General features: G+C 42.5%; 1 long non-coding RNA gene across 1 annotated transcript; it reads right to left on the bottom strand.

Moving 5' to 3' along the window:
* Nucleotides 1–767: 767 nt before the first annotated feature.
* LOC120989892 lies at nucleotides 768–22,765 on the bottom strand. The gene is made up of 3 exons (XR_005776337.1): nucleotides 21,279–22,765; nucleotides 20,044–20,052; nucleotides 768–866 (listed from the first exon to the last, which is right to left on the bottom strand). It is a non-coding gene; the product is annotated as an uncharacterized LOC120989892 (long non-coding RNA).
* Nucleotides 22,766–23,731: the final 966 nt, after the last annotated feature.

Below are 23,731 nucleotides of genomic sequence, written 5' to 3'. Positions count from 1 at the left end.
ACCGCACACACACTGTGCTCCGGACAATGGCAGGACTCATCTGTCCTGTGCCCGTCTGAGCACAGAAGGCAGTAATGAGCCAGCTTGCCTCAGCCATGGTGTGGAAGTGTCCCCTGCTCAGCCACCGGGATTAGTTCACCTTCCCATCGGTGAAGACTCAGCCGCGGTCCCTGGCTGCTGGCGGGGTCCTCGGCGGCTGCCTCCAGTGGGCAGCCCGGATTATCGATTGCAGGTCATGTTGCAGAATAAGCCTTTAAATGCGAGGCTTGTATTCACTCGGGGAAAGTAGTGTCACACAGGCCGGGGCAGACTTCACAAGGAAGGGTCTGACAGGTAAAGTGGACCACCTACACTTTCATTCTGCAGAGTGTAGTTTGGAGTCTGTTCTGAAGGCACCATGTGTTCTGGAGTTACATAAAACTGCCTTTTAAATGTCCCCACATAACGAATGCAGTTGTGCTTCATTTTGTTTGACTTGAAATATAATTATTTTTTTATTTTTACAAAGAACACATCATTGTGTGTAAAAAAATTAACTAAAAAAGAATATTTGGCATTACGAATATATGCCACAATATTCAATGAATATAGTGCTATATATTTGTAATGACGAATATTCCTTCTTTTTTTTTAACAGTACACAACATTATGGTTGATCTGTGGTTGTTTATCTTCATTGTGCAACTGTTGGAGGAGGGAGGCTTGACCTTGCTCAGCCAATCACTGTCCACAGCGCTAAACCGCTTTAGCCAGTGATTAGCTGAACAAGCATTTCCAGCCTTTTGCTGTGTTTCAAGCCAGCCCAGGACCATGACTGCAGAGCATTATTGAGCAGAAGAATATCAGTATGGCAGGGAAGGGGGGAACTATGAGGTGAGTAACACTTATATTTTATTTTTAACTCATCCTGACTATTAAAAAATATGTATTTCCCCAGAACAACCCCTTTAATACTTCATTCTTTCTTCTTTCCACAATAATATAGAGATAGCATAATATATGTATATATATATATATATATATATATATATATATATATATATATAATCCAAGGAAATCAACCGCACTTCCTTAAGTAAAAGTGTGTAGTTTATTCACCAAATAACAACTTTTCGGTTCGCACACTGGAACCTTTTTCAAGCAGATAGCATATATATATAGCATGTTCCATATCAATTAATCAATAACATGATTGAGTACAAAAAGTGATACAATTTATAAAAATATGTCTCAAAATCCAAGTATACATAATTCAAAGACAAGTGAAACCCATATTCAACATACACTCACCTAAAGAATTATTAGGAACACCTGTTCTATTTCTCATTAAAGGGTTTCTATCACTTGGTATCACATATTTAGGTGTCAGACACTAGCGATCCGCTAGTGTCTGCTCTAACAAACCATCCTAATATGATAGGTTTTGGGGCAGCCGTTTCGCTAAAATAATAACTTATATCTATATGCTAATGAGCCTCTAGGTGCTATGGGGGCGTCATTAGCACCTAGAGGCTCCGTCTACCTTCATAAACTGTCGCCGCCCAGCGCGTCCCTCCAGCTCGCCCATCTCCGTGCGCGTCTCTGTTCGGCGCATGCGCAGTGAATGTCTGGCCGCTTCCCTGCTCAGACATCTCCACTGGGCCTGCGCCGATGACATCATAGTGCTCCGAGGAACAGGCGCAGTGGAGATGTCTGTGCAGATGTCTGTGCAGGGAAGCAGCCAGACATTCACTGCGCATGCGCCGAACAGAGACGCGCACGGAGAGGATCGCATTCAACAGGAGATTGGCGGGCTGGAGGGACGCGCTGGGCGGCGACAGTTTATGAAGGTAGACGGAGCCTCTAGGTGCTAATGACGCCCCCATAGCACCTAGAGGCTCATTAGCATATAGATATAAGTTATTATTTTAGCGAAACGGCTGCCCCAAAACCTATCATATTAGGATGGTATGTTAGAGCAGACACTAGCGGATCGCTAGTGTCTGACACCTAAATATGTGATACCAAGTGATAGAAACCCTTTAATGCAATTATCTAGTCAACCAATCACATGGCAGTTGCTTCAATGTATTTAGGGGTGTGGTCCTGGTCAAGACAATCTCCTGAACTCCAAACTGAATGTCAGAATGGGAAAGAAAGGTGATTTAAGCAATTTTGAGCGAGGCATGGTTGTTGGTGCCAGACGGGCCGGTCTGAGTATTTCACAATCTGCTCAGTTACTGGCAAAAATGCCTTGTGGATGCTAGAGGTCAGAGGAGAATGGGCCGACTGATTCAAACTGATAGAAGAGCAACGTTGACTGAAATAACCACTCATTACAACCGAGGTATGCAGCAAAGCATTTGTGAAGCCACAACACGCACAACCTTGAGGCGGATGGGCTACAACAGCAGAAGACCCTCCCGGGTACCACTCATCTCCACTACAAATAGGAAAAAGAGGCTACAATTTGCACAAGCTCACCAAAATTGGACTGTTGAAGACTGGAAAAATGTTGCCTGGTCTGATGAGTCTCGATTTCTGTTGAGACATTCAAATGGTAGAGTCCGAATTTGGCGTAAACAGAATGAGAACATGTATCCATCCTCTGATGGCTACTTCCAGCAGGATAATGCACCATTTCACAAAGCTCGAATCATTTCAAATTGGTTTCTTGAACATGACAATGAGTTCACTGTACTAAAATGGCCCCCACAGTCACGAGATCTCAACCCAATAGAGCATCTTTGGGATGTGGTGGAACGGGAGCTTCGTGCCCTGGATGTGCATCCCTCAAATCTCCATCAACTGCAAGATGCTATACTATCAATATGGGCCAACATTTCTAAAGAATGCTATCAGCACCTTGTTGAATCAATGCACGTAGAATTAAGGCAGTTCTGAAGGCAAAAGGGGGTCCAACACCGTATTAGTATGGCGATCCTAATAATTCTTTAGGTGAGTGTATAAGTGACCTGAATATATATATCCGCAATAGTGTATATACCTAAAAGACTATAAGTCATATTTCATGATAATTAAGACATTTATTGACACCCAGGTGATCTAATAACTAACATGATTAAAAGCAATAGTTGAACGATGGTAACCTGATTCGGATACGAGCAACACATGGAGATCTGGCGTGGTGTAGGAACAACTGCGCCTACGCGACGCTGCTTCAGCAATCATCCTGGTGTAGGCAGTCTTCTATGAGCGAATGTATCACCTGATCTACAAGTCAGCTGGTCGGAGGGTCAGGTGACCGGAGTGCTGATATCACATACAGCCTATTTGTAAATGTTGCTACGGCAACCATCACATGACTAGGGGCCTGCATTTTCTAGACAAAACTCTTGCAGGATCTGTGTCTCTATTTACTTTATAGGAAGATAAAGCCAACTCCAAAAGAGAATAAAGCTAACTTGTTCGCACTTGGATACATTGCTATATATATATATATATATATATATATATATATATATATATATATACACACACAGTCATATCGTATTTTTCGCCCTATAAGAGTTTTAGTTTGTGGGCGAATATGTAGAAGATAGTATATTCTACATATTCGCCCACAAGCTAAAAGTAGGGATGGATCAGTGCGGACACTGATCCATTCCTACTTTTAGCTTGTGGGCGAATATGTTATATGTTTTAGCTTGTGGGCACTATATTACTATATATTCGTTTTTTAGAATATTCGTTATATATAATAAAATATATATATATACCAATATAGCGAATATTCAAAAAAAAATTAATATAAAGCAATATAGCTAATACAGTGCTATATTCTTTTTTTAGAATATTCGTAATATTCTAAAAAAAGAATATATACCAATATAGCGAATATTCTAAAAAAAAACTAATATAGAGAAATATAGCTAATATAGTGCTATTTTCTTTTTTTCGAATAGTCGTATTTTTTTTTTCATCTGAACATGATTGTGTCATGCCCTGCTCAGGCTATGTGCGGAGGTCTGACAGGTTAGCAGCACGTGTGTAGCCTTTTGTTTTTGTTTTGGATTTGAGCTATATCCGCCTCCCTTCAGGTGCACTGGGTGGGGTCGTTGGTTTGAGTTTAAATTACGCCCACTCCCAGTGTCCTGTGTGGGTTATAGCTTCTGTCTGGCTCAGAGGAAGGAAGGAAGGATTTGCTGTTCCTGCTCAGTGAAAGATAAGTTGGTTTTGTTTTCTTGTGGTTGTTTGTCTAGGCTATTAGAGAGACGCCGGCCCCCTCCAGGTCTGAGGGAGCAGGCTGCCTCTTTCACTCTTTCACCATCTTAGGGATTTTAGGGAATATTCAGCCCAGGCACGGGAACATGTTTATTCCCACCTTCAGGGTCTGAACGTGGGCTTAGAAGTCTAGGGTGAGCTGGTAGGGATTGTCAGGAGGTGACCTTTATCCCCAGCTTCTTGCCTAGACACTTGTTTGTTGATATTCTGTGTATCTTGTATCCTGTCCGCCGTGACAGATTGATTTCTCCCAGTTTCTTGCTTGTGGACCAATGAGTCATTGGCCCACAGGCAAGAAGCAGGGAGGAATCATGTTTAGACACCTGGATGTTCGGGTTTGACGGGTTCGGCCGTTGATCACGGTTAGTGGCGAATCAGGGTTCCAAGCCGGAGAGGGAGCGTGAGAAAAAGAGACCACATCCAAGGGAGATCAATGGATGAAATTTAATTGTGATCGAGCGGAAATGTGGGAGAAGCTATTAAAACGGAAGAATTGAAGGAAAGGAGGGATCGCGCGGCAATTACCCACTCCCGACTCGGGGAGGTATTGACGATAAATAACAATACAGGACTCTTAAGATGCCCTGTTATTGGAATGATTAATAAAAAATTATAGGGAATGTCACTGGGGTATTTTGGATTTGGAAACGTTAGCCAGGAGAGGCCCTGCTGCCGTTTTGTTGACTCTAGATAACTTCTGCCTGATCGCACGTCCCTGTGACGTCCACCATCCATTTGGAGCGTGAGAAAGGGAGACCTCATCCAAGGGAGGTCAATGGCTGCAATGGTATGAAGCGGAAATGTGGGACAAGTTACTAAAGCAGAAGGATCGATTGAAAGGGCCAATTAAAGACGAATTTTAGAAATTTATGTCCCTGTCACCTATGCAGAGCAGGGGTTTTTCATCGCCAGAAAAGGGTTAATGTCACCCACCAATGGAACGGATTATTTTAAAAAATTTCGGTCCCTGTCACCTATGCAGAGCAGGGGTTTATTCACGGCAAAAATTGTAAAATGTCCCCCAAGAATGTAACAGAAAAATTTGTGAAATTTTTTAACCTGTCTACTTGGTAGAGCAGGGGTCTAAGACTATCACAGCCAAAAATTGTTGAATGTCACACGAAAATGTAACAGACAAATTAGTGAATTTTTTTACCTGTCTACTAGGTAGAGCAGTGGTATATCACATTCAAAAATTGCTGAATTTAACCCAAAAATGTAACAGACAAATTCGTTTTTTGCTTTTTTACCTGTCTACCAGGTAGAGCAGTGGTACATCACAGGCAAAAATTGGTGAATTTCACCTGAAAATGTAACAGACAAATTAGTGAATTTTTAATATCTGTCTACAAGGTATAGCAGTGGTATATCACACCCAAAAATTGCTTAAATTCACCCGAAAAAGTAACAGACAAATTAGTGAATTTTTTTTACATGTCTACTAGGTAGAGCAGTGGTATATCACACCCAAAAATTGGTGAATTTCACATGAAAATTCAACAAAGTAGTGAAATGAAATAAAATAAAATAAAATACGTACAAATAAAAAATAAAAAACTTGATTTATGAGGTGCAGGTCCATAAGTAGTAGGAGTTTGAGGAGGCGGTGGACGTAGCGGTGTAGGTGGAAGCATCGGTGGAGGAGGACGAGGTAGCCAACACTGTTTTTTTGTTTTAATTTTGTTTTTTTTGTTTTTTTATTAGGGTACTCTACAAAAGAGTGTGAAATATCCAAAATAAAAGAATGAGCAATTGCGCTGTAGTATAACAATGGCTGGTTAAAGCCGGTATACATGTCTATTCTGCACAAGGTATGGACAAGTCCTGTGGGATCCATGCCTGGTTCATTTCAATGAACGTCAGCTTGTCCACATTGGCTGTGGACAGGCGGTTGCGCTCGTCTGTGATAACGCCCCCTGCCGTGCTAAACACACGTTCAGATAATACACTGGCTGCAGGGCAGGCCAGCATCTCAAAGTCGTAAAGGGCAAGCTCAGGCCATGTGCCCAATTCGGATACCCAGAAGTTGAAGGGGGCAGACCCGTCATTCAGTACGTGTAGGCGTGTGCACACATACTGCTCCGCCATGTTGGTGAAATGCTGCCTCCTGCTAAGACGTTCCGTATCAGGCTGGTGGTGCTGGTTGTTGTGGCGTGCTGACAAAGCTTTTCCACATTTCGGCCATGCTAACCCTGCCTTGTGAGGTGCTGGCGGTGCCACAGCTGCGTTGGTGACCTCTTCCTCCTCCTCTGCCTTCGCCTTGCGCTTCCACTGTGCCCCCACTGTCTGGTGGGAATGCCACCAGCAGCACGTCTACCAGCGTGCGCTTGTACTCGCGCATCTTACGATCATGCTCCAGTGAGGGAATTAAGGATGGTACGTTGTCCTTGTAACAGGGATCCAGCAGCATGGCCACCCAGTAATCAGCACAAGTTAGAATGTGGGCAACTCGGCAGTCGTTGCGGAGATACTGCAGCATGTAATCACTCATGTGTGCCAGGCTGCCCAGAGGCAATGAAAAGCTGTCCTCTGTGGGAGTTGTATCGTCTGTGTCCTCTGTATCCCCCCAGCCATGCACCAGTGATGGCCATGAGCTGGTCTGGGTGCCACCCTGCTGTGTACATGAATCCTCCTCCTCCATCTCCTCCTTCTCATCCTCCACCTCGTCATCTTCCAGAACTGTGCCCTGGCTGAACAAATGTGCACCTGGCGTTTGTGGGTGCAGGAACCCACCCTCGGAGCCACTTGTGAATGACTGGCCGGAAACCCTATGAAATGATACCTCTTCCTCCTCCTCCTCCTGTGCCACATCCTCTTCCATCATCGCCAGCAGCGTTTTTTCAAGGAGGCATAGAAGTGGGATAGTAACGCTGAGACCGGCGTTATAGGCACTGTCCATATTGGTGGAGTATTCGAAACAGCGCAACAAGGAACACAGGTCTCGCATGGAGGCCCAGTCATTGGTGGTGAAGTGGTGCTTTTCCGCAGAGCAACTCACCCATGAGTGCTACAGCTGAAACTTCACTATCGCCTGCTGCTGTTCGCACAGTCTGGCCAGCATGTGCAAGGTGGAGTTCCACCTTGTGGGCACGTCGCATATGAGGTGGTGAGCGGGATGGCCAAAGTTACGCTGCAGCGCTGACAGGGGAGCAGCAGCAGGTTGAGAACACCGAAAGTGTACACAGACGGCCCGCACTTTATGCAGCAGCTCTGACATATCGGGGTCATTTTTAAGGAATCTCTGCACCACCAAATTCAGCACATGCGCCAGGCAAGGGATGTGCGTGAAACCGGCTAGTCACAGAGCTGCTACGAGATTTTGCCCATTATTGCACACCACCAGGCCGGGCTTGAAGGTCACTGGCACCAACCACTCATCGGTCGGTTGTTCAAGGCCTGTCCACAGCTCCTGCGCGGTGTGGGGTTTGTCCCCCAAACAGATACGTTTTAAAACTGCCTGCTGTCGTTTACCCCTGGCTGTGCTGAAGTTGGTGGTGAAGGTGTTATGCTGACCAGATGAGGAGCCGGTAGAGGATGAGGAAGCGGAGTAGGAGGAGGAAGCAACAGGAGGCAAACTGCAATCCTTGGTGGTGGAAGGACATGCGCCAATCTGCTATCTGCCTCAGGCACAGCCGCCACTTTTACCCAGTGTGCTGTTATGGAGATATAACGTCCCTGACCGCGCTTACTGGTCCACGTATCCGTTGTGAGGTGCACCTTGCCACAGATGGCATTGCGCAGTGCACACCTGATTTTATCCCCCACTTGGTTGTGCAGGGAAGGGATGGCACGCCTGGAAAAGTAGTGGTGGCTGGGCACGACGTACTGTGGGACAGCCACCGCCATAAGGCTTTTAAAGCTCTCTGTCTCCACCAGACGGAATGACAGCATTTCAAAGGCCAGTAATTTTGAAATGCTGGCATTCAGGGCCAGGGATCGCAGGTGGGTAGGGGGGTACTTCCTCTTCCACTCCAGTGTTTGGGAGATGGAGAGCTGAACGCTTCCGTGGGACATTGTGGAGATGCTTGGTGACCCAGGTGGTGGTGTTGCTGGCATATCCTCTGTTTGCGGGGTGGCAGGTGGCACTGTCATTCCAGAGGTGGATGAATAGGCCGAGAGACCTTTCTTGGTTTTTGAGGTGTCTACTCCACTGCAGCTCGTGCTTTGAACTTAGATGCCTGGTCATGCAGGTTGTGCTCAGGTTGAGAACGTTTATGCCTCGCTTCAGGCTCTGATTGCACAGCGTACAAACCACTCGTGTCTTGTCGTCAGCACATTGTCTGAAGAACTGCCACGCCAGGGAACTCCTTGGAGCTGGCTTAGGTGTGCTCGGTCCCTTGCTGTGGTGGGCAGTAGCAGACGGGCTGTCTAGGGGACAGCCGCTCCGCTTTTGCACCCTGCTCCCTCTTCTGTTGTGCTGGTGGCTCTGTGCGACCACCGCCTCTTCCTCCGAACTACACAGGTCACTCGCATGACCTTGATTCTATGTGGGGTCGAGGACCTCATAGTCCTCCACATCATCTTCCACCCAGTCTTCACCCCTGCCCTCCTTGCACACTTTTGAAAGCCCCAGCAGTTGGCATCTGTGTTTCGTCATCATCCGAGACGTGCTGCGATGGTCCTCCCATGTACTCATCTTGAAAGATAAGTGGTTGGGCATCGGTGCACTCAATCTCTTCCACTTCTGGGGCAGGGCTAGGTGGATGGCCCTGGGAAACCATGCTAACAGAGTCATCAAAAAGCAGAAGAGACTACTGCATGACTTGGGGCTCAGACTGCTTGGCTGATTTGCAAGGGGGTGAGGTGAAAGACGGATGGACATCGGCTGCAGGTGCCAACTCTGAACTTTCAGCAGGAGACTGGGTGGGAGACAATGTGAATGAACTGGAAGCACTGTCAGCAACCCAATTTACTATCGCCTGTACTTGTTCTGGCCTCACCATTCGTAGAGCCGCATTAGGCTCGACCAAATACCGCTGCAGGTTTTGTCGCCTACTCGCACCTGAGGAAGGTGTTTCACTTGTGCGTGTAGCTGGCACAGATCGACCACGTCCTCTCCCTGCAACAGGAGCTCCACCAGCAGCACCACGACCGGGGCCACGTCCATTATTTGACGCTCTCCTCATATTTCTCAAATTTAGGATCTTGCCCTAAATGGGTGTATTTTTAATAGCAGAATAAAACCACAGTATCTAAAGGGTGTATCTCACACGTACAGATGCAGACTAGGCTGCAATTAAAGATTTTTGCCCAAAATGGGTGTTTTATTAATAGCAGAATATAACCACAGTATCTAAAGGGTGTATCTCAAATGTACAGATGCAGACTAGGCCGCAATTAAAGATTTTTGCCCAAAATGGGTGTTTTATTAATAGCAGAATAGAACAACAGTATGTAAAGGGTGTATCTCACAATGACAGATGCAGCAAAGGCTGCAATATTAAGTATTTTGCCCAAAAAGGGTGTTTTTTTACTAACAGAATATGACAGCAGTATATAACGCTTGAATTTCACACGTGCAGATGCAGGGTTTTTAAAACCCAGAAAATTATAGCTGCAATTCTAGCTTAATTGCACATTGACTAATGCGGCAGATGCCCAAGATGAAGGTTATTGCCAAATATGGGTGTTTTTTCAAAGCCAGAAAATTATTGAAGTATTTCAAACTTGTTTTTAACAATCACAGATGCAGCAAGGGCTGCAATATTAAGTATTTTGCCCAAAAAGGGTGGTTTTTTTTTACTAACAGAATATGACAGCAGTAAATAACGCTTGAATTTCACACGTGCAGGTGCAGCAACGGCTGTAAAGTTGTGTATTTTACCCAAAAAGGGTGTTTTTTAAAACCCAGAAAATTTATAGCTGTATTTCTAGCTTAAATTGCACACTGACTAATGCGGCAGAGGCCCAAGATGAAGGTTATTGCCAAATATGGGTGTTTTTTCAAAGCCAGAAAATTATTGAAGTATTCTAAACTTGTTTTTAGCAATCACAGATGCAGCAAGGGCTGCAATATTAAGTATTTTGCCCAAAAAGGGTGTTTTTTTTTACTAACAGAATATGACAGGTGCAGAATATGACAGATGCAGCAAGGGCTGTAAAATTGTGTATTTTGCCCAAAAAGGGTGTTTTTAAAAACCCAGAAAATTATAGCTGTATTTTTCGCTTAAACTGCACACTGACTAATGCTGCAAAGGCACCAGATGTAGGATAGTGCCAAAAAAGGGTGTTTTTTTAAAACCAGATTATTATTGCTAGTGTTGATCACAAAAATTCTAATTGCGAATTTAAATTTCGAATATCGGCACTTTGAGAATTCGCAAATATTTAGAATATCGCAAAATATATTCATAATCACGAACTTTAGCAATCAAGAAAATAATGCCTGGAGATCACGAATTCACAAATTCTCGAATTCTCGAATATATGGCGAATATTCGCCCAAATATTTGCGAAATATCGCAAATTCGAATATTGCCCCTGCCGCTCATCACTAATTATTGCAGTATTTCAAACTTGGATTTCAATGTCACAAAAGCACATATGCTGTGCTGGTGCACTGAGCTTGCATAAAATGGCTGCCGCCGCCCACCTAACTAACAGACGGATAAAAGTTATTTTTCTTTGTCCCTTGGCTCAGGGCAGGGTAAAAAGATTGTGCACTGCACCCACACAACTAAATCTATGTAGATCGCTGAGTTCAATTGGAGTTCTGATTAAAGATTCTGTCCTATTCTCTCCCTCACAGCAGCAGCATCCTCTCCCTACATAAGCACAGCAGAGTTACATGCAGCGCTACATGACTCCAGCTTATATAGAGGCTGGATCACATGCTGCACTGGCCAATCACAGCCATGCCATTAGTAGGCATGGCTGTGATGGCTTCTAAGGGCACACAGTAAAATGCTTGTTTCAAAAAGCGCTAATAAATCGCCGAACACAGAACCCGAACCCGAACTTTTACAGAAATGTTCGGGTTCGGGGTCGAAAAATAAAAAAGCTCGGTACGAACCCGAACTTTACAGTTCGGGTTCGCTCAACCCTAATTATATATATAAGTTAACTGTAATGTAATACAACAATGACACTGCTGTCTCTTTCATAACTGCAATAGACTTTAGAAAATAGCTGCTGGGGAGGTTCTTATATAGTAAGGTGTAGGCAACTTTCCTATTGGTTGCTAGGAATGTTGCTAAGCTATGACAGAGATATTGCAGCCTTCTCCTTGGCCTCAAGCTAGAAGCAGGGAGGGATCATGTGTACTGTGAAAAAAAAAAATCTAGAATATTAGAAATTCCGAATATATATCACTATATTCTAAATATTAAATTCTCGAAGTGCTGATATTCACTATTAATATTTGCCATTCGAATATATTCGCACCCAACACTAGTCCTTTATCAATAAATCGAATCCTGTCTTTCTCCTCGACAACTCAAAATCGGAACCATGGTGACTGACAATAGGAAGAACATGGTGTCGGCGCTGCGTCAAGGAGGGTTGAGCCATGCGGCCTGCATGGCACATGTGTTCAATCGTGTTGTCAAGCAGTTCCTGAAGTCTTCCACCCATCTGCAAGACATCCTAAAAATGGCCAGGAAACTTTTGATGCACTTCAGCCACTCATACACCGCAAAGCACACCCTCCTTGAGCTGCAGCGGCAGAACGGCATCCCCCAACATAGGCTGATATGCAACGTTTCCACCAGTTGGAATTCCACCCTCCATATGTTGATATTGATTATATGAACAGAGAAAGGCCATAAAAGATTTCTTGATGATAAAAGTAGACAGAGGTAATCCCCTATGTAACTATGATGTTAGCTAGTGGCAGCTCATGCATGACACCTGCTGTTTGCTCGGGCCGTTTGAAGAGGCCACTTTATTTTTCAGGACTACGGGATGAACAACATCATTCCACTGATTCATGTCCTGGAACAGTTCTGTCCAGGGGAAAGGAGACGTGGCGACTACATCGGGGGCTGAACTAGAGGAGGAGGAGGAGGACATTTGAACACAAGCAATGCGTTGAGAAATGGGTGGTTTTTCTACACAAGTGGCAGGAGAGGAGGAGCAGGAGCAGCTGGAGGAGCTACAGGGCAAGAGGAATACAAGGCAGATGATCCAAACACACTGTGGCAGTATGCAGTTGAGATGGAGGCAGGGAGTTTCTTCGATTCACTTGCATAAATGGCCTGATGCATGCTCAGTTGCTTGTGTAGTGACAGCCAAATTGTCACCATTCGGCAGAGGGATGACTACTGGCTCTCCACCATGTTCAGACTCTCGCTACCGGTTCAAAATGGGGGCCTTTTTTTACACCCGCTGAGAGGGAGAACAAACTGAACTACTATTGAGACATCCTATTTAGTCAGTTGGCCGCTGCTCATGTGCACCATCGCCCATCCTCATGCAGGTCTGCCCGGGGGGGCCCTCTGCGCTCACGTTCCACTGTCATGGTGGCTGGAGAGGGGGGAGGCCAGAGCAATACCAACTCCATCAGCAGCAACTTAAGTCTAGAGTCGCTGATGAGTCGTTTTCTTCATCCGCCTACTGAAAAAGCTATTCACCAGCAACAGCAGCTAGACATAGAGCATAACCTGAACCAGCAGGTAGTGGCATATTTGGAGTGCACCCTGCCACCCTTTATCGAAGATCCCCTGGATTACTGGGCGGCCAAACTCGATTTTTGGCCGCAACTGGCCGAGTTTGCCCTGGACAAGCTTTCTTGCCCGGCCAGCAGTGTGGCATCAGAGCGGGTGTTTAGTGCAGTGCTGCTGACACCCTATCCACTCTGTCCGGGGGGCTCTTCTTGTATAGGTGTTTAATTGAACAGGTTCTATAGAAATCTATGTGGAATCAGCTGATGAGGGTGTAAAAGGAGTGTGCTTCATCCTGACGCTAACATCGACCTGTAAGGCTGAGTTCAAACTTGAGTTAGTTGGTCAGTTTTGGACCCATAACTGCCCAAATAAGTGAAGTGTGCAGTGATTCTAAGAGCGACGCCTGTCATCTGCGTGTCATATTGTTTCACTACCACAGCAGACTCCCTATGTGTGTTACTGCAAGGCACAGTGTTCTACACCACTATACAGGCATTCTGTAGCCAGGAAAAAGCTGTTTTTTAACGTGATTCGCCACGAATATTTTCCTGGCAGACACTATAACACACAATCACCCTCTCTCGCAGCCCAGCACAAAATGGCATTCTGCACGTTCTGCTCTAGGGCACCTCCTTGCCTGCTGCAGCAATGAGTAGCTCATCAAGGCTGTCTGTCCGCCTTGGGAGCCAATCAGGGCAAGCTCCCCCCCACCGCCCCACTTCCTCTCAGGGTCATAAGAGAATCCTCCTTCCTCCCTAGTGCTTTTTTTCCTGCATTTTAGTGGATTGCTGTCTGAAAAATAGCAAACTCTGTTTGGTCTAAGCTGGTTCACTCATCCTTATGACATTGCATAATTGGTTTCACACTGTGAACAAGCTGGTCATAATGCTGTGTAGGATGAGCATGATTTTGTGCTGTGCAAAGTGTAACTTAAAGAATGACTGGCCGTGCAACAGTTATGGTGTTGAAATTTATAAGCGGTAGTTGCTCACCTGGAAAATCCTGGCTTGGGTACCAAGAGAGCTTGACTGGTCTTCAGTGGCATGAAATGCACCAAACTTATTAAAATGTACCTCTTAAAGGGAATGTGTATCCTATATTTTGCTGCTAGTTAAAGCCAGATAGTAACATATATAAATTTTTCAGTTTTTATTTTCTAATTGCAGATTGTATATTCTAGTTCCTGAATATGATTATGGGGGCTGTCATCTTGCCTGACCTGTTGATAACAACATTTAGAGATATGCTTTACAGAAGCCAACATGGGTCATACTGTAGACTCAGTTTTCTGGAGGAGACTCATTGACTTCTATGGGTTTCTAGGTAGGCTCTGTCACCTGGGCAGAGGTCAAAAGAGAGCAGATAAGCTTCGGCAATCATCTATTTTATTACGCAAACCTGTGTTATCTATATATAAAGGTGTTATCTGTTACTGTTATATATAGGGATATGGAAAATTAAAATTGCATTTTTATTTTACACGCAGTCAGTGTAAACGGTCAAAAAGTATAATATAGCCTTAGCTGAATCTTTTTCAAGAAAATATGTGAAATGTCTGACAATGAAAAATAATCCCCAAGATATGAATGTTTTTCTATTAGAAAGAGCCTTTTTAATGCCAATAGTGACAAGTAAGTCACTTTTTCACTTAACCATGCACTGTCTATCAGAAGTGTAAATTTTAGCAGATCAGGAACAAATTGCAAATGTGTTCTCAAGTAGTGATTCTCTAAAATGTCTCAAGCTATTTTTCAATTTTTAAAACTATGTTTAATATAAACAATATATAATTTTCTGATGATACATTTTCTTTAATAATTTTGGTGCATCTTGAAAGGTCTGTGTGACAGAAAAATTACAGTTTTTTGTGTAAAAAGTAAAAAATGTGCAACATTTCTAGGACAGTTTTTTACTTTTACCTTTTTTTATTTTTAACTTTAATAAATCACCCAACAGAATTTAAACTATTAGTTGTCTTACTCTGATACAGAATTGTGCACCATGTTTGTGGCACATGCTGTCGCCTCTTAGCCTTGCCACATTCTCACTAAGCCATGCCCTTTTCCCAAAAAGCCACAACCTCAAGCACAAAATGTTAAGATTTAACAATAAATGTGACACATTATTATTAGTAAATCTGCCCCACTGGATCTGATCTGACCAAGATCTTTCCTTTGCATACTAAATCTAGGTGACAATGTAAACATTCCCCTGTCCAGCAAAAATGTGATAAAACTGCTCAGGTTATGGAGGTCCATATGAAGATACAGTTCTCCAAAGTTTCTCAGAACAACAAAAACCTCAAAACATTTGAACATCGATGAAGAATCCTCATTAAATGCAGCAAAAAGATAAAAAAGGAAGGCTGCCAAGATGGACACAAATTTAAAAAGACTTACAGTACAAACAGAAATTAACAGATGTTATCATAGACATTTTATTGTGATGAAGCAGTTATTCAAGAAGAATGGGATACTGCAAATTTGACAACAAAATATGAAAAACAGTTCATGTCTAAGGAACGTGGTGGAATAAAGAAATGAGATGACAGCAGGTTCACAAATCTAATTGATATGAAAAATTATGTGGCTAAGGCTGCATTCACATGGTATGTGCAGTCCAAACATGGCTCATGTGAGTTCCAGCTCAACCACAGCTCTACTGTCCTATACTGACCATAATGTGAGAACGGGACAATAGATCCATGGTTGGGCTGGAAATCATAGCATCATAGATCAGTATGGCATGGTAAGTTTCGCTCACATGAGCCACGGCTGTAGTGGACCATCCATAGCCATGTGAATGCAGCCTAAATCAACAGCTCCTAATATTTCATGCCAATGTTCTGCATTGCATGCGTGCAGAAACAGAAAAAAGGAAGAAAGAGGTCCAGCTTTGTTTAAAAATATTACCTTTATTTTTCAGCGCGATTAAGAGCCAGTTACAGTCCAGTCTACATCGACGACCTGCTGTTTGTATGGTCGGGCGATGTGGCGGCCATACCGCTCTTTGATGAGTTTTTGAATTGCAACGCATGTAATTTAAAATTTGTGGTGCACTTTCACACCACCTGTATTTCTTCTGGACTTGTCTCTGGAGGGTGATGAATGTACTGGTTTAATCAATACTCATACTTTTCGCAAAGAAACCGCGGGTAATACAACCCTCCCTGTGGCATCCTGTCATCCACCCCATGTTACGAAAAATATCTCTAAGGGTGAATTTATTCGTATCATACGAAATTGCACACAGGATGCGACATGCTGCATGGAGATGCGGTCTGCTGCCCTCCGCCTTTCCATGAGACAATACTCCAAGTATACTTTAGCATGCGCCCAGAAGGAAGCCCTCTCCAGATCGAGACAATCATTATTATTTACTCACCACAATTGCACACGCCGCTCTGTGAACTTGGACCAATCACAGCATTCCCGTCTGCCCGTTTTTGTTACCAACTATAGTGCACAATACTCGCAGATTTGTCACATAGTAAAAAAACATCTACCTGTACTCTCAATGGATGATCAATGGCATAATGTCGTGATGGGTGGCATTTTGTGCTCAGATCGTAGAGCGCCCACACTTAGCAATAGACTTTGTCCTTCCCTGTATTCCGAGAGGGCGCAAGCCCCTCCTGTGTGGTTGCGTTTTCTCGGAAGCTACAAATGTGGACATAAAATTTGCTCGTGTTGTTCCTATATGCGACCGGGTAAGGAGGTTTTCTCCTATGCCATGAATCAGTGTTTCTCTATCAAACAATACATCAATTGTAACACCACCTATGTGGTGTACTGTATTTCATGCACTCTTTGTTCCCTTCAATATATTGGTTGCACCACCAATGGTCTCAAGGTTAGATTGTGCAGGCACATTTCTGACATCCCTGATTCACATGCCAGAAATGTGTCTGCGCTTAGCCTGCATTTTTCAGTGGTGCACAGTGGCAACACAGAGGGTTTAATAGTGCAGGGCCTGGAAAGGGTCACTCCACCACCCAGGGGTGGTGACTATAGAAAGAAGCTTTTGAACCGGGAATCATATTCGATTTTTAAAATGGTGTCCACCACACCAAGTGGACTCAATCGAAAACATGATCTGATATTACATTATTGAATCCTTGATCCATGACTTGTGTCTCCGTTTTAATTAATCATGCATTTTTTGCACATGTTCTTAATTTCACTTGAAGGAGTGGCTTGTAGTTAGTGCGCCCACCTGTTTCACAGGGGAGGCGCTATATATCTAACTCTCTCTTTAGTCTGTCTATTATCAAGAGTAAGAATCGCTATTGTCTCTGATCTGAAACGCGTAGACTAGACTGTAACTGGCTCTTAATCGCACTGAAAAATAAAGGTAATATTTTTAAACCAAGCTGGACCGCTTTCTTCCTATTTTCAAGTAATGCTGTGGTTCTCGGCGTGGTCCGTGCTCGGTGTGGCGGGGTTGAGCACACCAATACTCCATGTCTGCTTACCTGTGCAGAAACAGAACTACACAAAAGTACAATACAATGTCCAGATCTTATCAAGATCTTTATTGAGAATTTCTCAACTGATGAAAACGATAGGTGGAAGTGCAAACTAAGCAATTGTTTGTGTAAGCCACCTGAACCCAATCTGTCTTCCACAAAGATTTCCGGATGTTTTATTGTGAACCCTGTATGGCCAAATATTTAAATGGTTTAGTATTAAAATAAAAATATGCTACATAACAGAAATTATACTGCATATATTGCAATTTCACAATAAAAAAATAAAAAAATAATTATAGAAGGTGAACAAAACAAAGGTTAGTTTTTGAAACAAAAGTTGTAGCTTTTGTTTCCTGAAGATATATAGTTCAGTAACTCAAAAAGATGGGTACAAAAACTACAAGAAAATATATTGATATTCTATCCTGAAACAAAAGTTCAATTGGTAATTTAAAGAAAGATAAACCCACATTCTTGTTTTCTGTTCTTCTGACTGATCAGAAGAATGGAAAACAAAACGGTGATGTGAATCCACCTTTTTGTTGCACAACCTTTTGAGACAATCATTGCAATCAAGCAATTTCTGCAATTAGGTATTTTGGCCCACTCCTTGTGAGCAAACTGCTCCATCTGTCCCAGGTTGGAAGGGTGCCTTCTCCAGACTGAGTGTTTTAGCTCCTTCCACAGATGTTCAATAGGATTTAGATTTGGGCTCATAGAAGGCAACTTCAGAGTCCAATGCTTTGCTCTTACCCGTTCTTGGATGTTTTTAGCTATGTGTTTTGGGTCATTATCCTGTTGGAGGACCAATGTCGTGTGACTGAGATCAAGCTTTCCGACACTGGGCAACACATTTCGCCCCAGAATGCCTTGATAGTCTTGAGATTTCATTGTATCCTGCACAGATGCAGCAAAGCAGCTCCAAAACAAAACTTTGCCTCCTTCATATTTTACAGTAGGCACAATGTTCTTTTATTTGCATGCTTCATCTTTCTCATTCTCTGAACATTGAGCTGATATGACTTGCCAAAAAGGTCCTGTTTTGTCTCATCTGTCCAAAGGACATTCACCTAGAATCTTTGTGGTTTGTCAATATGCATTTTGACAAATTCCAGTCTTGCTTTTATATGATTTTCTTTCACCAATGGTTTCCTCCTCGGTTGACTTCCATTAAGTCCATTTTGGCTAAGACAGCGACGGATGAGCAATCTGACACTGATGTTGAAGTTTATCTCTAAGCTCTTTGGAAGTTGTTCTGGGTTCTTTGGTTACCATCTGTAGTATCCATCTCTTCGATCTGTTATCAATTTTCCTTTTGCAGCCACATCCAGGTAGACCTTACATTTCTGAATAATATGCGCAACTATAGTAACAGGAACATTAAGCTGTTTGGAGATGGTCTTATAACCTTTACATATTTCTAAAATTTTCTTTCTTATCTCCTGAGACAAATCTCTCCTTAGCTTTCATTCATTGGTCTATGTTCAGTGTGGCACCCACCATGATATAAAAAAAAACACAGCAACTACTTTTGACCCTTTAAATAGGCAGACTGATTGCAAGTTTAAACACCTGTGATGCTAATTACAGGAAATACCTTAGTTTAACATGCCCCTATTGTCAAATTATTTTCAATCTTTTCTACTGGTAGCATCATTAGTGTTAATTGTTATCTATGGTATTAAAAATGATCAATTCTGAACAATGGAAATCTACTTCATTTGTTTGAACACCTTTTGTTTATACTTTATATTTTTCAGTAGTTACTGGTATCATTTAGGATGTGTTCACATCAAGATTTTTCTCCACATTTAAAGGGAATCTATTACCAGTTTTATGGTGTCCTTACTAAGGGCTATATAAACATGAGCTCCTAGCTTTCCCCACCGAATTGCTGCTGATTCATATGGTAAAAACTGTCAGTCAGAGACAGGTGGGCGGGGAGAGCCATGAGCTCATAAATATGGGGACTCATTGGCAAGTGCTGGTGCTATTAGGGTTTAAAAGTAAGAGGAGCAGAAAACTGGTTACATATTCTATTTAACATATACATTATGGGAAAAAGGATACAAAAGCATAGTATACTAATGGAAATGCGCAATAGTACCAAAAATATGTATGGTTTTCCATGGGAAAACACTCTTTTTAATGCCACTAGTAACAAGTAAAAAAGTGTACATCTCTTAACCGTGCACAGTCTATCAGTAGTGTTATTTTTTAGTGGTATCAACACCAATGTGCAAATTTGTTCTTCAGCAGAGATTCTCTAAAATATGTCAAGCTATTTTTCAAGCCGCCAAGTTTTGGGTTTTTTTTCCAGTAGGAGACATTTCTTTACTAGAGGTGAGAGCTATTTTTCTTTGGATTGAAGAAACAACTTTGTATCACTTGTAAAGCTTTCAAAATGGAAAAATCACTAGAGAGTTATTTGTACTTTCTCTGTGAATTGTATCCCTTGAGCTGCAGGAGTAGCAAAAGTCAGCACAAAAAAGTCCCTGTTATATCATTCTACTTTATAGATAAATAACTTTTTATTCGGGGATATTGTTAATGATAATACAAAATGCAAAAAATGTTCTTGCCACTTCTAGAGGGCTGAACAATATCTTATGACACTAAAAAGCTCTAAAATCGGTCTAAATGTCATACATGAATGCATTACTTACAGTATTTTGTAACAATACTGGATACTATAAATCAAAACTTTTACTGCTAGAAGAGGTAGAATAGAATCAGAACAAATACCTATTTGAACTGTAATATAATAAAAAAAAAGTTTTTTTTTACATGCATAAGGGTTTGTCTGCTGTACCATAGCAGCCACAGGAAAATAAATTATTTTCCTGTTGCTGGCCAGGTCTTATATGAGACTACTGCTACTTATGCAGAATGTGTTAGTACTGACTGCAGAAGTTAGCTCAGGGCAAATACCCCATCCTGTTGGCAACTCTTATTAACCCGGTAAGGACTATTCTATTTAAATAGATGTTGTCTACTCTTGGGAAAACATATTCTTGGTTTTCACATATAACAGGGCTGCTAATAATCCTATTGGTGGTGACTAGAGTGATCATATGATTATTGGGAATCTACTTGCAAGATGGATTTGCCAGGTCTAACAGCGACAGTTGTGCAAATTTACAATGTAACTTATGCTCTGTTCAATGTTCTCATTTTTTGCATAAAAACAGTAGTTAAAAAAATAAAAAATAAATAAACCCCTCTCTTTGACAGGGAAAACAAGCTCAAAAATTGTGTGGATACTCTTAAAAATGCACTGATGAGCAAAAGGCTCCATATCTCACCATCTACTACAGATTCAAATTTGAAACTACCATCATTTTATAGACAATCCTCTTGGACATACCACTATTTAGCATATGATTAGATTCTTTCCAGATTCATGTAACTGCATTGTTGCTGTTTTGCTCCTAAAAATTTTATTTGAATTATTTTGTAAATCTACTTTTGGCTTTAAACACTGCCTGACTCCTTCTGGGCATGCTCTTGATCAGATTCAAGCATGTCCTAACCAAAATCTGTCCCCAGATCTCTTCTACACGTTCCTAATGTGTGGTGCATAATGGTCGACTCACTTGGGTATAAGTATAGCTTTTTCTTCATCTTAACCCACAAGTGTTCGATTGGTTTGAGGTCTGGGGACTGTGGGCGCCAATCTAGCGCCTCTACTTCATTGTCATTGAACCATTTCTTCAGCAATCTCGACATATGCTTCGGGTCATTGTCCTGCTGGAACACTATGTTGTCTTTTTCATACCCATAGTACTCCATGTATGAACTAACTCATCTTGTAGGATACTCACATATAGGTTAGCATTGAGACCACCATCTACCCTGGTCAAGTATCCAACGCCGTTGGCTATGAAACAACCCCATAGCATCAGGCTTCCTACACCGAACTTGACAGTTCCTTTAATTTCTTGATCCATCATCCCCCTTTTCCCTTGTTTCTTCCAGACCCATTTGCACCCATCAGAGGCAAGTATATTGACTTTCGTCACAGCACTCCAAATCACCCGTCAAGGCTTCTTCACCTTTTTTCGGGCACCATTCCAGACTTACGTAATGCATGTTGCACGGTGCTTACATGGACGTCTATGATCTCACTATTATGAATCATACGAGCCACCTCCACTGACGTGTTTGTCGTGCCAGAACTGATAGACCTTGTAAGGAGCCGACTTGTTGACTCCAATACTTTACCTGGACGTCCACCTATTGGCTTTGGAATGGATGAACAGACTTCATTTCATATTTTTCCAACTCTTATGGCACTCATATGATGCAGATAGGCAATTTTCTTGGCCGAGATACCACTATCAATGAGCTGGATAAGGCTGTTTCTGTTTTTCCTGGGAAATCTTCTTAAAAGCTGCTCCTGGATTTTAACCAGTAGACATTTCGCTTGGGAATCAACCTTATAATACACTGAGCTATTAGGGAATATGAGAACAGGTTGTAATTTGTAATATATAAGAAGAAAAAGATTTTTCCACCACCCTGAGCAAAACAGTAACAATGCAGTTACATGACAAGAATCTACATAATTAATCTTATGCTAAATAGTTGCAAGTTCAATTTATGTATGAGACAACAGGCACTATCTCCTGGCCTGTAGGATTTTGTGCTTAGCCCAGAGGGCGATGATGATGTCCCTTTATTGCGCCTGCTGCTGGGTAGAGCAGGATGAGTACCATTACTAACAGAACAGCTTCTCTATTGTCAGGGGGGAATTCTACTATGTGTGGGGGCACAAATGGGAATTTTGCTGTGTGGGGGGCACAATGGGACATTGTACTCTTTGTGGGGGCACAATGGGGAATTCTGCTGAATGTAGGGGTATAATGGGGCATTCTACTGTATGAGGGGGCACAGTGGGACATTCTACTGTGTGTAGGGGCACAATGGTAAATTGTACACTGTATGGGGGCACAGTGAGGCATTCTGTTGTATGTGGGGTCACAATGGGACATTCTACTCTGTGGGGGGCACAAAGGCTTAAGGTTACACAGAGGCATTCTGCTATGTGTCAGAGCATTCTACTGTTGGGTGAGGGGGCATAAAAGGGCATTGTACTCTGTGTGGGGCACAAAGGGCATTCTACTCTGTATGGGGAACTATGGGGCATAACTACCGTATGGGACACTAAGGTGGCATATCTTCTGTGTGGGTGCACTAAGGGGATAACTACTATGTGTGGTAGTAAGGGGACATAACCACTGTGTGGGGGTAAAATAGGGACTGTGTATAGATAGGCAATGGGCAGAGTTAAATGCATGATTTACTGTCAAATAAATTAGTTATGTCCCTCTTTGGCCTTTTTGAAAGTTGGAAGGTAAGCAACAGTGCAAGATACTTAGTCGTCATGTCATATATTTAATGGAAGGAAGATTAAAGATGATGCAAAAAACATCAGCTGCTCATAAAATGGTAAAAAAATACAGTTATGTTTAATAGGTCTTTTGTGTAAAAAATGTATTGCAAATATTTTATTACACTAGATTATTTAATATGGGATCTTTCTTTAAGTAACCCTTTTCCATTTTTTTTAATAAAGAAGCCATAGCTGCAGGAAACAAAAGGCACAAAATGATAGTCTGACTTATCAAGGTCACCACAGACTATAAATCATGTCACATTCGAGCACCATAAGACATTATGTGCCACAATATCAAGGTGAAATTACGTGACAGCTTTGTAAATTACACTGAATGTAATCTTTCTTAGCTTTACAAGATGTTCTAAATGTTCTCAACCAGCAATTCCACAAAAATAATAACCATGAAATGGTTACTAGAAGATATTAAAATTTTTAAATCTGTACTATAATTAGAGATGTGTATTTAACAGCAATATTTAGCAAAGGTGCATTTTTTTTGTATCAGTAACCCCGTTCTTAACCTCCACTGTACTTATATAGAAGAATTCAGAAGGGCAAGTATAAATTGGGCTCAGGAACTCAGAATGCTCTGTGTGGGTTCCTGTCATGTTATACATCTGACACTTTCTTGCAATGGATAGGATTGAAGATACCTCCCATTCTTGGATATTTACCCTACGTGTACGGTGATGGGTGGTTCTTTAAAGATCGTACCCTCTCGCAAGCCAGCAAGCACTATAGCCACCGGGGCATGTTGTTTTAAACAGCAGACACCTTGCACTAATAACTGCGATCGATGATAAGGTCGAATGCAGGCATTTAACTCCTCGGATGCCAAGGTCAAATTTGACCATGGCATCTGGGAGCTCAAAAACTCAGATGTGCGTGCTCCTGGGCCTGCAACGGTTCTCCCTAGTGGGGATCGGGATGTGCTGGATAGTGTGCAGTATCTTCGATCCTCCTGAATGATCCGAGGCTGCCGCAGGGCTCCATAGGAACATAATGTAATTCTCATAGACTCCAAAGGTAGAG

This window comes from Bufo bufo, chromosome 2 (genome assembly GCF_905171765.1).
Source record: "Bufo bufo chromosome 2, aBufBuf1.1, whole genome shotgun sequence".
Lineage (NCBI taxonomy): Eukaryota > Metazoa > Chordata > Amphibia > Anura > Bufonidae > Bufo > Bufo bufo.
Note: the sequence above shows the minus strand (reverse complement) of the source record. Positions and strands in the feature narration are given on the sequence as shown.